Source organism: Rutidosis leptorrhynchoides, chromosome 8, assembly GCF_046630445.1.
Source record: "Rutidosis leptorrhynchoides isolate AG116_Rl617_1_P2 chromosome 8, CSIRO_AGI_Rlap_v1, whole genome shotgun sequence".
Classification (NCBI taxonomy): domain Eukaryota; kingdom Viridiplantae; phylum Streptophyta; class Magnoliopsida; order Asterales; family Asteraceae; genus Rutidosis; species Rutidosis leptorrhynchoides.
The window spans coordinates 130803420-130816884 of NC_092340.1; positions in this window are offsets into that span (position 1 = coordinate 130803420).

Sequence of the window (13465 nt, forward strand, 5' to 3'; positions counted from 1 at the left end):
TATAACAGATATGATCGAATTTGTTAACCATCTACATCTACTTTATTTTATTTTTATTTTCCTTCAGCTCTTTCATCCATCCACACTTCACTACAAAACATCAAATGATCTATTCCTGTCTGCTACAATCAATCATTCAATTTACATTACCAATATATACTGCTATTCGGAAAAGAAGAAACAAAAATTAAAAGAAACAAATGATTAAACGAAATTGGTTATCAATCCCTATCTGCTTTAATCTTTTCCTTCTTTCCTGTGACATGCTGTCAAATAATAACAACCCTAAAAATCATACCTCAATCGTCCTTTGATTCTATGACAATTATTCAACAAATAATCTCAGTGTAAATTGCAGCTGCTATATAACAATATAACAGCTGATTAATACTTAAATTCTTTTCCCAATCAATAAACACCATCTTCGCGTTTAGTTTTGCAACTAACCACCATCGACTACTCCTATCACTTGTACATCACCCAAGAATAACCCACCCGCTACAATGTTTCTGTAACCAAGACCCAAACCTGAAACTGCTGCAACTGTGTTTCCTGTTTAGCCAACACCATCTCGATGTCATCTTTAAACTGCTACTATACATCCATTATTGTTTCTATTTTTCTGTGTATTCAACAACTGCAAACAACCACCAATTTAAACCACTTCACTATTGTTTATACTATCTACATAAACTACTGTAAACCTTCACCTACAATCTTCATCGCCATAACCAACTCACGATTCTCTTTTCTATTTCTTTTTCTTTGAATACCACACCTCTTCACTCTACCTCACGACTTCCTTCCAACACCCTTGAACTCCTTAACCATCGATAACCATCATTGCAACTATATCTCCACCACAACTCTCTCTTTCTTCTTGTTATCTACTTCACAAACCCAAGATCAAACCGATGAACACCCAAAGAAAACCCACCTACAACTTCTATTATTTTTGTTTCTTTCGCTGTAAAACAAACCCAAAAACCGCCACAACCATACACATAATTCAACTCAAACACAGACTGCTGTTATGTGAACTTTTGTTTCTAATTTCTGTTTGAAATAACCTAATACAACACACATGTATTACTTCTCTCTACTATTAAAGCGTTGTTTTCTTCTACGGTTTATTCTGCTGCAACTTTCGTTATGTGAGGGTTTTAATATCGAATAATCAATATGATTATTGTTGCTAGTGGACGACAAAGGCTGCTGCAATTGATTCGTTCCTTTTATTTCTTTATAATAACCGAATGCCTTTTTGATTTATATTAGTGGATTAAGTGGTGGATCCAATGAAACAAACAAACACTTCTGTATCTGTTTTGAATCATAACCGAGGCCCAAGAAGGACTATTCAAGCCCAATTATTAATGCAGCCCAACATTCAAACTGCTATTTTTTTTCTTTCCTTCTTTTCTGTATCCATCGTAAAACACCAACAACCCACCACACATGTTTTTGTTATTGCGTTTCCTTTTCTGGTTCCAACCGTAACGAACGAGATAATTATGATGATATTATGTTGATATCGATGCATAATGAAAGGATGATAATAATAGTTAAGATTATGATTATGATTACGATAGTAATTATGATTATGATGGTGACCGAAGAAAAAGATGATGTTATTAGAAATGTCATGATTTTATGATAAGAAGATGTAAGATGATAATGATTGTGCCATGGAACGATGAAGATGGTGAAGCTGTGAGGAAAAAGAAAACAAAACAGAAGGGAAACGGGTTAAATAAATATAGGGAACTAATTTAAAACAGAAGTGCACGAACAGAGGAATGGTTAGGAGTGTTTATGTGTAACCGAGAGGTCTCGGGTTCGAGCCCGGGCGACGGCTTTTTTTTTATCTTCAAAGGTTGTACTCTATTATTAGTTATTTATTTTTATTTTTATTATTATTATTATTATTATTATTATTATTATTATTATCAGAAACATTAAAATTAATATTTTAATCAAAATTATTACTATCATTAAAATTATTAACATTTTTTATCATTATTAATATTATGATAAGTATTAATATTTCTCTTATCATTATTATTATTATTATTATTATTATTATTATTATTATTATTATTATTATTATTATTATTATTAAAATTATTATTATTATTATTATCATTATTATTAAAACTATCATTACTGTTATCATTATTACTATCATTATTATTATTTTCATTAACATAACTTTTATATATAATTTTACTTACATTATTTTTATTATCATGATTATTATCATTAATATTATTATTATTACAGTATTTTTATTACTACAAATATAATAACAGTAGTTACATAAATATTTACATATAATAAATTTTTGAATTAACAATATAATACTAATTATATAGATACATATGTATTATTATAATTGTATGTATAAATATTAATATATAAAATAACTAACTATATAACCTTCGAAATAACAAATATATTATTAAATTAAATAAGTAATATCTATAAACTAGTTTGATTATCATTACATGATAATTATATGTGTTAATATATATACTTGATATAGGTTCGTGAATCCGAGGACAACCCTGCATTGTTCAGTTCAGTCGTATGCATATTTTTACTACAAAATATCGTATCGTGACTTTCATTTGCTCCTTTTTTTAATTGCTTTGCAAATATACATTTTTGGGCTGAGAATACATGTGCTGTTTTATAACTGTTTTATGAAATGAATACAAATACTAAAACTGATTTTGCGTGAGTTTCATTTGCTCCCTTTTTAAATGCTTTTGCAATATATATATTTTTGGGACTGAGAATACATGCGCTGCTTTTATAAATGTTTGACGAAATAGACACAAGTACTCAAAACTACATTCTATGGCTGGATTATTAAATTGAATATCACACTTTTAGCTTGGCAGCCTAAGAATTAGGGAACAGACCCCCTAATTGACACGAATCCTGAAGATAGATCTATGGGCCTAACAAACCCCATCCAGGTGTTCACCATATGAATGAATTTTGTAGATGAGTGTTCCTGCAGTTAACTATAAAAATTAAATCTTGTGGTCTATTAAAATATTGAAATGATTGTTACGATAAACCTATGAACTCACCAACCTTTTGGTTGACACTTTTAAGCATGTTCATTCTCAGGTATGAAAGAAATCTTTCGATATGCATTTGCTCATTTTAGAGATATTACTTGGAGTCATTCATGACATATTTCAAAAGATGTTGCATTCGAGTCGTTGAGTTCAACAATATTATTATTAAGTAGATGACAGATTAAGTCATTTATAGTTTGGATATATTATGAAATGGTATGCATACCTGTCAACTTTCGTTATAATGAAAGTTTGTCTTTTGAAAACGAATGTAATGTTTGTAAAACGTATCATATAGAGGTCAGTACCTCGCAATGAGACCAAATGTTGAAGACTCCGTCCAGGTGGATTAGGACGGGCTATCACAGTTGGTATCAGAGCGGTGGTCGTAGCGAACTAGGTCTTGCATTAGTGTGTCTAACTAGTAGTTGTTAGGATGCATTAATGAGTCTGGACTTCGGCCTAGTAGTTGTTAGAATACATTAATAAGTCTGGACTTGAACCTGGTCTGCATGTCAAAAGTTTTGCTTACCGTTCTTGATCGAAAAATATCTATCTATCATTATCAGTCTCGACACGTCTTATTGCAATTATTGTGATGACCCGGGAATTTCCGACCAAATTTAAACTTAATCTTTATATGGTTTCGACATGATAAGAAAAATCTATTTAATTGAATCTCAAAATCTTTGAACTGTTTACATGGATACATTTAAACCTTTGACCATCCTCGACGATTCACGAACGATTGGGTGTAAATAAATATGTAATTATATATGTATACATAAATTCTATTCATAAGTAGTATTATATATATATATATATATTGTAAATTATAAATATTAAATAGTCAATAAGTTATATAATTGATAGTAATATATTTGTAATATTAGTATTACTACCATTAATTTCACTATTATTATCAATATTTATATCATTAATATTATTATATAATGTATATATGAAATTTGATATGTACAAATATTATTATTAATATTAGTATTATAATCATTATTAATTCTATTGTTATTATTATTATCTGTTTCATTAATATTAGATATTAAAAATTATATAATTAATGTTATTATGATTAATATTATTTATATACTTATTATTAGTATTAATATTATTAATAATTAATGTATACATTTATTTATATAAATTATAATCAGATACACATGTATACACATACAAAATACAGTGTATATATATTCAAAGATATATACAGATATATATCTATATAAACATCGTATACACATATTAAATACAGTCTAATACGTATTCTTTTAGCCATCACCATCGTTGTAAATTATTTTCTTCTTCTTCTGTTCTTAATTGGTACTCTTGTCTCTAATCTGAATTACACAACGAAATCAACTCTGTATCCAAACAAAATCAGTTGAGAGTCTCCATCCGCTTTCCATATTTTTATTTTCTTCTTCCTGGAATGATTCCATCTGTCGATCTTTACTACTATCTCTATTTCATCTATTATGTATAAACACACGAGAATATAATCAAACTGACTCTGACATTCTTTCACAAACACCAATCCATTTGAACTTGATACAACATGCTGCTATATATTGTTTCCATGTTATTCTTGTTCGATTACTACATCAACGAAACTCAATTACAAACCCATCGTCATTATCAACTACAAACCACCTGCACACATGGAATCATATTTTTCTCTCTATATATATAAATACATACACATACATACTAGATATAAATATTTACAAACCTTCTTGTTTTCCTTCTTGATGAACCTCCATTGCCACCATCATGCTTATCCGTTTTACTGCTGCTGTTTTTGATTGAACAAAGAATCACCAACATCCGTTGCTGCAATCCTTCTTGTTTCTTTTCTACTTTGAACACTACGATCATCTCTCTCTCTCTCTACAAATTCTTTTCGATAACCATGAATATTGCTGCAAGTGTTCTCTGTTTCAATACCACGAATTCCTATAACAACCATAACAACCATCGAACCTTGCTGCCATACTTTACAGTCCAACTCGCCATTTTTCTCTTCTCTCTCTCTCCTCTTTTCATCGTAAACCCTACCTGCAACTATTTCCCGTTTCTAAATCGAGAGTAACTGCAAAAATTATCTGTTTCAGTTCATACGAAACCACCACCATCACATATTCTTTTCATGTTTCTATTACATCAATCATCATCAACAATACATACTGCTACAGCTGCTATTATGCTTTCTTTTTTTTCTGTTTAAATCGAACCAAGAACCCTCATCATCCGTTAGCCATGGTTCCCGTGTCTGCTATGAAACAACGATGATACATATTATAACGAAATAAAGATTCATGATGAAAGTATAATAGATTGATTGATTGGTAGTGGGTATACTCGAATTTAAAGAAGGAGGAGGGACCGGCTGGGAAAGCAACGTTCTTGGATTCTAATTCGATCGATATCAGTTTCCTCATCTTGAATTTAACCCTTGCAAACCTGAATCGGGCTGCTGTTGGGTCTTGACAATTGATTAGTTAAACGGGTTCTCTTTATTTGTTTCATTTACTTGGGCCATGATCTGTCATGATTATTTGGGCTTTAGCCGATTAAATCTGTGAAGAAGGAAGAAGAAAACGAAACAGAAAAATGGGTTATATAATTTTGGGTTGCACATAAATCAGTATATACGGGCTAGAGCAGATGGTTTGAGTCATGGGATGTTATACAGGAGGTCGCGGGTTCGAGTCCCCTCCAGGGCAGCTTATTTATTTTTAATGCTTCCAAGGTATAATTTGATATTTATTATTATTATTATTATTATTATTATTATTATTATTATTATTATTATTATTATTATTATTATTATTATTATTATTATTATTATTATTATTATTATTAAGTATTGTTATTGTTATTATTATTAATATTATTATTATTAATTTTATTGTTATTATAGTTAAGGTTAATTATATAAGATGATTAATTGTTAATATATAAGTATGATTTTTATTGTTATAATTAAGTAGTAGTAATTATTAGTATTATTATTACTTCTATCATTAACATTATTATTGTTAAGATTAATATAAATATTATGATTATTGTAAATATCATCATTAATATTAATATTATTATCATTATTATTATCATTATTAATATTATTATTATTACAAAGTATTAATATTTAGGATTATTACTATTATTATAGTCATTACTATTATCAGTATTATTATAATTATCATTATTAATATTAATAGTATCATTATTTTAAAATTTATAATTAATACTTTCATTAAAATTAATATCTTTATTAAAACTATCATTTTATTATCATCAAAACTTCATTATTAACAAATAAATAATTTTGTATATAAAAATATATTTATTACATATACTATAATTAAATTAATATTTCATATAGTTATATATCAGACATATTGATATTACTTATATAAATAATTACACATAGCAAATTACTGATTTTTAAATATAATACTAACCTTATATATAGATATATTAACATAACTAAATGTATAGATATTAATCATTCTAAATATATATATATATATATATATATATATATATATATATATATATATATATATATATATATATATATATATATATATATATATATATATATATATATAATATATAATATAATTTAAGATATAAAATAAACATACATTTTTAAATGGAAGTTATTATAAAATTCTATACAACTAATAATATATAAATATTATATATTAATAAATGAAATTATGTGATTCTACGATTATATGTTTTAATATATATATATATATATATATATATATATATATATATATATATATATATATATATATATATATATATATATATATATATATATATATATATATATATATATATATATGAATAATATAGGTTCGTGAATCCAAGGCCAACCCTGCATTGTTCAATGTCGTCATATGTATTTTTACTAAAAAATACAGAATCGTGAGTTTCATTTGCCTTTTTACCCTTTATATTTTTGGGCTGAGAATACATGCGCAATTTTTATAAATATTTTACGAAATAGACACAAGTAATTGAAACTACATTATATGGGTGAATGATCGAAGCCGAATATGCCCCTTTTGCTTGGTAACCTAAGAATTAGTAAACCAATCTACTAATTGACGCGAATCCTAAAGATAGATCTATTGGGCCTAACGAACCCCATCCAAAGTACCGGATGCTTTAGTACTTTGATTTCATTTTTATCATGTCCGAAGGATTTTTCGGAATGATAGGGGATATTCTTATATGCATCTTGTTAATGTCGATTACCAGGTGTTCACCATATGAATGATTTTTGTCTCTATGCATGGGACGTATATTTATGAGGAATGAAAATCTTGTGGTCTATTAAAATGATGGAAATGATTATTTATGTTAAACTAATGAACTCACCAACCTTTTGGTTGACACTTGAAAGCATGTTTATTCTCAGGTATGAAAGAAATCTCCCGCTGTGCATTTTCTCATACTAGAGATATTACTTGGAGTCATTCATGACATATTTCAAAAGACGTTGCATTCGATTCGTCGAGTTTATTAAGATTATTATTAAGTCAATTATAGTTGGATATATTATGAAATGGTATGCATGCCGTCAACTTTCGTTGTAAAAAAAAGATTGTTTTTTAAAAATGAATGCAATGTTTGTAAAATTGTATCATATAGAGGTCAAGTACCTCGTGATGTAACCAACTATTGTGAATCGTTTGTAATCGATATGGACTTCATCTGGATGGATTAGGACGGGTCACTTCAATTATTGCATAGATGGTGTACAGACAAATTCATATCCCATCACATTAAACCTTATCTGACACGTTTCCTCAATTTCCTCCGTAATCTAGGGGATCTTCTGTACTATATACAGGTATTCTATGTAATTAGAATATCATCCGATATCCGAAAATCATTTCATATCGAAAACCTTTTATCTAACCGTACAAGATGAAACTCACAACTAGTTCAAATTCTTCGGATTCTGACAGCTATTCCGACATGGATATTCACCTAAGCTCCGAAAGCAGTGTAAACGAAATGGATCAACCAATTAGTCATCTTCAATTCTGGATGAATTGGGGATGGGTTCGTAGTCGACTTAACCGATGCTGACAAGAAGAAGGCGATCATTTCCACCTACCAACATGCACTCTTGGCAAAGAACCTGAAGCACTTACCGGCGAACCTGTTCGAGACACCATTTTCTCTCTCATTTCCAGAGTATCTCGTCACGATTATATACTATCTCAGATTCTAGATCTTATTCATTCACGCTCGGGTAGTTTTTTTGGAGAATATAGTGCAAAGGTAACAAGCACCAGCAACATCACCGGCAGCAACAGTACCACCATCAACAACACCAACAGTACCATCACCACCACCAACAGCAACATCCACATCTTACACCTCAACATCATAATCTGTACCTCGAACATCAACGTCGTACGCACCATAGATTCCAAGAAGTACTAATAAAAATCAACGATGAAGTATTGATTTATAACTTCATTGAAGAAATATTAGGCGGCGATTATGTAATCCCTAAAGTTTTAGAGATTATTCATTCTAATTCCAACCGAAAACCAAATGAGTTTAATATCATATTAACTCATTAAATCCATGATTACATCTGAAGGAAATATATATGTAAGTATATTTACATAAAGATTTTAATTTAAAATTCTTTCGTACAAACTGTTAATGGTGAAAATATTTTAACGGGTAGGTAATACCCGAGAAATATTTAGATTTCACATTAATAAGTTACACGGTACATTCTTCAATTCAGATTCAACATTCATTAACAATACTGCTCAAATCCACACATATACTTATCCGTTCACCAAAGAACAACTATTTTCATTCAAATTCAATTTCATAATTGGGTTTTGACTTATCAGAATCCAACAAGTGGCATAATGAAGAAAACATTGAACAAAAATAAAATTTGTTAGAAACAAACAAATTAACTATGAGAAATTCTGTTAAGAATCCACGCTAACAAAATCCTAGCTAACTGTTCCTAGCTAACTGTTAATTCCTTATTACATTTATTTATCGCAATTTTAATTCTCGCAATTTTATTTATCGTCATTTAATTTCTGTTATTTATTTTACGCACTTTAAATATCGTCGGATAAATCGGGACACATATACAATGTTTTGACATATCATATCGACGTCATCTATATATATTATTTGGAATAACCGTAAGTCACTCTATATCGCGGTAATGCTCGAGTTAACATATAAAAGGTCGAGGTTGATTCAAAAATAGTATATATACTTTGAGTTGTGATCGAGTCTGAGACATGTATACAATGGGTCACGATACGTATTAATTAATTCAAATATTATATATTAAACTATATATGAATTATTGAATTACTAACTGTGGACTACTAACATTAGACAATTAAAATGAATTAAAATATTGATTATAACATATGAAACTAAACATTTCTTCAAGTTTGCCACTTGATTTCATCTTAAACCTCATTTGTATCTTGACGATTACAATCTGCGTTCAAACCTTTCATGATTCTTGAAAGCACCTCAATCAAGAGGATGAACCAACCGCATTTCATATACGGAAGAAAAGATTGATGCATATAGTTATGCACCTGAAAACACTCGGAACCTGAGTAAACGTTTAACACGTATCTGTACTAGCTTCTTTGGTATTGTTATTACCGAAAATAACTTTGCAATCCCTTTCTAAAGTAGCCAATTTTGTCACAGCTTCAGCAAATCAATTTCGACCTTCCATGAAAACAAACTCTACTATAACTTTGATATATAAGTTTGGATTTCATCATCGTTACCGGAGAACCGTTTATATTCCACCACACTAGCAGTAAGCTTACCAGCAACTTTATTGATCTTGGACTTTCTGAAAAATCATTACATTCATGGAAATCTCATCATATACTCATCCGCATCTTGTAACAAGAATTTCCATACCAATTATCGAGAATCAGCAATCAGTATTTTGAATATAGCAGCGTTTCTACATCAAAGTTATATGTATACATATAACAATTATCTCTTAGAATTATGATCTTCTATTCTAAAATTCTGAAAAAGCAACCAGTCTACGAATCAACACTCCAAATTTTGAAAAAAGAAGCTGAATGAAGAAGTAGAAAACTGTAGACAACCGTAAACGACCTTAACAGTCAAAAGTTTGATGATAAAGAATAGTGTTGGCAAAGCTCAGAAAAAGAGAAGGTTTGGAACTGAAAAATGGATTGAACAAATCATGAAGGAGGTTGTAGATAAATCACAAAGACTAAACCTACCTTCAAAGAATCCAAATGATTCAGTAGCTGCTGAAGTCATTAACGAATACCTTGCTCCTGACTCTAAACCTTTACGGACAAATCATCTTTAACATCCATCGATATTAAAAACTCTAAGATATCATCGTATCTTTCATTATAAATATCCTCGATATTTCTGGAGATATTTTCATAACTATTCTTATCTGAAATTATTTATCTCTTCGCGCAATCTGTATTATATCATAAAGGGAACTGTTTTAGTTTCTAAATTCTGAAAAATTCGAATTTAAAATATGAATGATTTTGAGTAGTGTTAGGAATTGAAGCATGAGTTAGTATAATATAATGACACTTGATCAACGTGATTATATTGCAGTAAGTCATGCTGAGTTTCTAAATGGAACGTGATGATTCACAGATCATATCGTCATCATGTACCATGTTACACGACTCTTACATTTTATCTAATCTCTGAACATATCAAGAACATATTTCTTGATAGTTCTATCTTTTCCTGTGAATTCTGGTAATTTGATTAATCAAGATCATGTTATTACAATTTCTCTCTTAGAACATTAGTCATGTTCATTCTAAACTTCATACCTACGAATTTGAACCATTATTCGCTTGACTTAAAGTCGGGACGAGAAAACAAAAGGATGGAACTCCAAAATATAAAGGAAACAAAGGGAGTGGATTTATAGTGGAATATCAGACAGAGAAATCGAGACAGATCATCGCATTTAACAAAAGAGGATACTAATTTCCTTAATTACCGAAGAACCAAATCTTATTACAAAGATTTCCCCTGAATCCCTTGAATTCTGAAAATTAACCGTGACTATGTCACTGGTTAAGACGAACATGCAATTATTCATTTCACTCTTTTATGATAGCTTCATTCGTACAATTCGAATAATCGAATTATTTTATCCTTATTACTCAATGGTAATAAAACTCTAATTTTCAGCTCGTATGAGCCATGAAAACATGCTTATTGTCAGCCATGATGATTCCAATCAAATTTCGGGACGAAATTTCTTTAACGGGTAGGTACTGTGACGACCCGAAAATTTCCGACCAAATTTAAACTTGATCTTTATATGATTTCGACACGATAAGCAAAGTGTGTAATGTTGAGTCTCAAAATTTTTGAACTGTTTCTTATATTCAATTGACCTTCGACTGTTCTCGATGATTCACAAACAACTATTTGTAAATAGATACATATATATTTAAATATGTATATATACAAATATATTATAAATTGAAATATAAATTGAAATAATATATGATTTAAATTGTAAGGACTAAAAATTTTAAAATAATACATGATATAATAAAGTTATTATGAATCTATATATGATTTTATAATAATAATGAATATTAAATATTCAAATATATAATATGAGTGTTACATAATTAATAGTATGCAAGGTTAATACATAATATATAGATATAAAAATTGAAACAAGTAAATTTTTATTACTAGTATTACCAATAGATATTATCATTAATAATCATTATTATTATTATAGTTATCATTATTATTAATTATTATTAAACTTTCTATTATTACTAAAATTACAAAAATTTTATAATTATTGTTATTATCATTACTATCATTAATATTATTATTATTTATGTCATTATTATTATTAATAACTATTATTATAAGTGATATTATTATTATTATTATTATTATTATTATTATTATTAGTGATATTAAAAGTGTTATTATTATTAATATATTACATTTGCTAATTATTAATATTAATTAGATATTATACATATAAAATCAAATAAAAGGATCCAAATCTGTTAAACTTACCTATCTAACTTTATCTAATTTGTTCTTGTCTCTAATCTTGTTAACAGATAAAATTCTATAACAGATATGATCGAATTTGTTAACCATCTACATCTACTTTATTTTATTTTTATTTTCCTTCAGCTCTTTCATCCATCCACACTTCACTACAAAACATCAAATGATCTATTCCTCTCTGCTACAATCAATCATTCAATTTACATCACCAATATATACTGCTATTCAAAAAAGAAGAAACAAAAATTAAATGAAACAAATGATTAAACGAAATTGGTTATCAATCCCTATCTGCTTTAATCTTTTCCTTCTTTCCTGTGACATGCTGTCAAATAATAGCAACCCTACAAATCATACCTCAAGCGCCCTTTGATTCTATGACAATTATTCAACAAATAATCTCAGTGTAAATTGCAGCTGCTATATAACAATATAACAGCTGATTAATACTTAAATTCTTTTCCCAATCAATAAACACCATCTTCGCGTTTAGTTTTGCAACTAACCACCATCGACTACTCCTATCACTTGTACATCACCCAAGAATAACCCACCCGCTACAATGTTTCTGTAACCAAGACCCAAACCTGAAACTGCTGCAACTGTGTTTCCTGTTTAGCCAACACCATCTCGATGTCATCTTTAAACTGCTGCTATACATCCATTCTTGTTTCTATTTTTCTGTGTATTTGACAACTGCAAACAACCACCAATTTAAATCACTTCGCTATTGTTTCTACTATCTCCATAAATTGATGTAAACCTTCACCTACAATCTTCATCGCCATAACCAACTCACGATTCTCTTTTCTATTTCTTTTTCTTTGAATACCAAACCTCTTCACTCTACCTCACGACCTCCTTCCAACACCCTTGAACTCCTTAACCATCGACAACCATCATTGCAACTATATCTCCACCACAACTCTCTCTTTCTTCTTGTTATCTACTTCACAAACCCAAGATCAAACCCATGAACACCCAAAGAAAACCCACCTACAACTTCTATTATTTTTGTTTCTTTTGCTGTAAAACAAACCCAAAAACCGCCACAACCATACACATAATTCAACTCAAACACAGACTGCTGTTATGTGAACTTTTGTTTCTAATTTCTGTTTGAAATAACCTAATACAACACACATGTATTACTTCTCTCTACTATTAAAGCGTTTTTTTCTTCTACAGTTTATTCTGCTGCAACTTTCGTTATGTGAGGGTTTTAATATCGAATAACCAAT